General features: G+C 37.2%; 1 pseudogene; it reads left to right on the top strand.

Annotated features, from left to right (window-relative positions):
• The first annotated feature begins 3,562 nt into the window (after window positions 1-3,562).
• LOC125150644 (ribosome production factor 2 homolog) lies at window positions 3,563-4,396 on the top strand (annotated as a pseudogene).
• The last annotated feature ends 215 nt before the right edge of the window (window positions 4,397-4,611 follow it).

The raw sequence follows: 4,611 nt of genomic DNA, 5'->3' as shown, positions 1-4,611 counted from the left end.
ATAAACAACTTTATTTTCCTATTCTCTAAGTTGCTGAGTACTGTATTAAGTAGTCCAGTATACAGTAATTTTAATACATTTATTGTTAGCTAATTTGCAAACACTTTTTTGTATTTATTTTTAATTTTTTTTACATTTATTTTTGAGAGACAGAGAGAAACAGACCATGAGTGGGGGAGGGGCAGAGAGAGAAGGAGACACAAAATGAAGCAGGCTCCGAGCTGTCAGCACAGAGCCCCACGTGGGCCTTGAACCCACAAACCGTGAGATCATGACCTGAGCTGAAATCAGATGCTCAACCGACTGAGCCACCCAGGCGCCCCTAATTTGCAAACACTTTTAACTGAGTATCATCAAGTATAGTTCAATAGTCTTTTACCACTCTGTAATATTTTAGAATATTATAGTGTAAATTATTTGTATTTAGTTTCAGTTGTCTTTTAATTGTCCAAATATGTCTTAGGTAAGGGATTAAGCTTGAAATATATTCTTCATTTTCTTTCTCTGGAAGCTATGTTTAAATTTTAACAGAGCAGAGAGAAACTTGCTCCCAATAACGTTAGAAAAGTAATTTCACAGTATGACGCGTTGGTATTTTCAGAATTGATTTAGATTCTATAATTCAGTTACTAGGACCTTCAGTCTTGAATCAGTCCTTACTAGTGCTGCCTTTGACCATCATAGATTCCAGGTAGTCTGCCAAGTTTAATGTTTCATCATAAATCTCTATCTTGTTAATTCACATGGCTGACCTTGTTCTTTCTCAAAATATTATGGGCTATCCTCACCCCTCATGCTTAGCCTCGGACTTCAGCATGTTAATTTTCATCTTTTAAAATGTTCCTACTCATCTAGATCAACAAAGATTTTAGTCTACTGTTTTAAATTCTTGCTGCAATTTATTACAGTTCCAAGCAATTCCTTGAATCATTCATGCTAAGGAGGTTTGCTGTCAGACTGACAGCTGGATTTGTAATCTCAATAGAGGTAAACTATCAGAAATATGCCATTAGCTTCTCTTTCAATCCATTTTAAATGAAAGTACAGAAGGAAAGGGGGGATTTTAATTCACACACACACACACACACACACACACACACACACACTCACAATAAGCGAACTAGATCTTAAATGGTTTGTAATAGTTTTTGTTAACCACTGATTACCAAAATCCAATTGCAATCTTCTCAGTGATTATAAGGACCAAAATGTTCAAGAATTCTATTTGCTATAAATGCCACAGGGAAATGGTTACATGAATGAGCAGGAACATAAAGCAGCTGACAGCTATTTTGTGACTGAATTGACTATAATGTCAATCAAAATATTCTGCATCCAAGTAGAAAAACTAGTCTTAAGTGCCAGTAGGTATTTTAGGGTTGATTTATCTTGTATCGGTTTTCTATAGCCAAGAAATTCCATAAGTAGACGTTAATTCTTTTAGTTCAAGTAATATATTCTGGAGTCTCTATTTGATTGTTAATGCTATAATCAGTCATCACAACTTTAGATTAAATCTGTCAACTGGATAGTCACCAAGATGGAAATGGAAAGCGGCCTAGTTGAATTTTGTGCAGATTTCACAGGGAGAAGGAAGAACTCTAGCATATGGGTAGGGTTTTCTCTGCGAGTACACACATGTTTGAGACCTGATTCTGATCAATGCAAAGATACAGGAGTCACTAAATATCTTGATGAAGCCTTTAAATAATACTTTTCATTTTAACCCAACTTTACTCCCTTTGCATTCTAGTGTTCAGACTCAGTCTTTGGAGTGTTTTGGACTTTAGGACCATTCTTGACACTACTATACTGACCCTAAATACTTTTCAATTATTTCAACTTGAAGTCAATACTGGTTGCTTTGAGTAAACCCACTGAATTAATCCACCTGCTGAGATCCAACACAATGACCAACCCAGTCAGGTCCAGTAGGAGCAAATCTCTTCTGACCTACAATCGTGGGTAATAGGCATGTTTCTATCTTTCATGTATATGAATTAAATATACAAGTAAATTAATTAAATTATATAAATGACCTAAATAAAGCATTATATATCCAGACATGATAAATGAAGCAAACTTATAAATAATATACAAGTTTCTTGAGTTAGAAAACATTTTTTAATGTTTAATCATTTTTGAGAGAGAGAGAGAGAGAGAGAGAGAGACAAAAAGAGACAGAGAGAGGTGGAGACGCACAGAGAGAGGGAGACACAGAATTGGAAGCAGGCTCCAGGCTCTGAGCTGTCAGCACAGAGCCCGACATGGGGCTCTAACCCACCCACTGTGAGATCATGACCTGAGCCAAAGTCAGACACTTAACCAATTGAGCCACCTAAGTGCCCCAGAAAACATTTTAAACAACCATTAATAAAAGTAAAACTTCCTATTTATCTATCTTCATCTTTTCATAAAACAGTCAAGGATGAACAACAAAATGACAATAAATTTTCTTTGGGTGGTGAGATTATAGTTGAATCTAAGATTTACTGTTTCTAGAAATCTTTATTGTCCTAATTTTCTATTTTCCATAACTTAATTGATTACATTTATCTCCCCCCAACACACACATGCATAATCAAATGCTGTCAGATGAAAGGGTATGACTACACCTCAAGTAGAGGGGTATGCCATAAGAGAAGAGATCTAAATAAAACTTTCTAGGGAAAATCTTAGAAGCGGAGGAGTAGTATAACGCACTACAATACCCACAGTTCTCAGTGTTCCACACTTTAAATTATGTGTAGATAGCCTGCATGCTCAGTGGTCAACATTACAATTGAGAAGTAACCTGCACACATTACATTCTGCACATAATGTTGCTTAAGAAACCTTCAATCTCAGTGGCTTAAAATTATATCCTTTATTTAGCTTATAAAGTTTAGGTAGACAATTTACCTAGGTTTGGCCAGGTAACTTTTCTGGTCATGTTTGGGATCACTCACATGTCTGGTACTTAGCTGGGTATCATTTAGGAAAACAGAGTAATTGGGCCACGCATTTATTTTCTTCCAGTAGCCTACTTTGGAAATAATCTTTTGTTAGAGGTGAGAAAGTTCAAAATCAGCAAGTGGACATGTGAAAGAGTTTCTGCGTTTCTTACAGTATCGTATTTACAATGATTCCCGTGAACAAAGGTAGTCACATGATTTAGTGCAAAGTCAGAGAAGCAGGACTCTGTACAGTTATCTGGCAAAGAGCGCCTATAATTGGGGCCATAAACATCAATCTAACATAGATTATCTATGTAGCAATGCAAATTTCATAATCTTGGAACTGGCCTTATTAAAAGAAGCCAGACGAGGGGCGCCTGGGTGGCGCAGTCGGTTAAGCGTCCGACTTCAGCCAGGTCACGATCTCGCGGTCCGTGAGTTCGAGCCCCGCGTCAGGTCAGGCTCTGGGCTGATGGCTCAGAGCCTGGAGCCTGTTTCCGATTCTGTGTCTCCCTCTCTCTCTGCCCCTCCCCCGTTCATGTTCTGTCTCTCTCTCTGTCCCAAAAATGAATAAACTTTGAAAAAAAAAATTAAAAAAAAAAAAAGAAGCCAGACTTCAAAAACTTAGTGTAAATGTTAAAAATGCTATGCTGATTAAAGGGGGAAATGCAAATTTACTGGTGACACAAGTACTTAGAGATGTGTATGCACTGACAAAACCATATGGCATTCTGTATAAAAAGAAAAACATTACAAGACCATGTGAGGATCAGACATCATTGGAATTATTTTAAAAGAAGTCAGATTGGTCTTTATTTATGTTTGGCTCCCATAATAAGAAGTAGCCAAATAATCTAGTAATAGGTCATATGTATGACTACCATGTGCTGGATATGATCGAATTAGGTACTGAGAAGTTTGTCTCTCTAAAAGACATCAAGAATAGTAAATGTTTTGAGGGAACAAAACCCATGTTAATATTTGCTGGTGATGATTTTGATGTAACAGAAGACTATAGAAGGCTAAAAAATCTTCTTATTGATCTCTTCAGAGGCCCCACAGTAGCAAATATCCGCCTGGCTGGTTTAGAGTATGTTCTGCACTTCACTGCACTGAATGGGAAGAATTACTTTCGAGGCTACAAGGTGCTGTTGAAGAAGTCTGGTTGTAAAACACCAAGGATTGAATTGGAAGAGACGGGGCCCTCATTGGATCTGGTTCTGAGGAGGACATATCTGGCGTCAGATGATCCTTACAAATTATCTATAAAAATGCCAAAAGCCCTCAAGCCAAAGAAGAAGACAAATGTCTCCCATGACACTTTTGGCACAACTTATGGAAGGATTCATATGCAGAAGCAAGACCTAAGCAAACTACAAACCAGGAAAATGAAGGGGTTGAAGAAGCGACCTACAGAAAAGATAACAGAAGACCAGGAGAAAAAAATCAAAGAGAATTGAAAACAATTGATGGAACTAGCCAAAACAAAAACAAAAACAAAAAATACAAAACAAAAACAAACAAACAAACAAAAACCCTCTATTCCTCATGCTAGCTCAGATGTGCTAAGTCAGGTCTAAGTGACTAAAAAAGTGTAGTTAATGAGCCTCCAGTCTTATAAATTTGTGTCTCTTCTGCCCACCTTTGGTCCATGGGCACTCATTAAGTATCTCTA

The sequence above is a fragment of the Prionailurus viverrinus genome, chromosome D4 (assembly GCF_022837055.1).
Source record: "Prionailurus viverrinus isolate Anna chromosome D4, UM_Priviv_1.0, whole genome shotgun sequence".
NCBI lineage: Eukaryota > Metazoa > Chordata > Mammalia > Carnivora > Felidae > Prionailurus > Prionailurus viverrinus.
The sequence above is the reverse complement of the archived record's forward strand: the minus strand, read 5'-3'. Positions and strand labels throughout refer to the sequence as shown.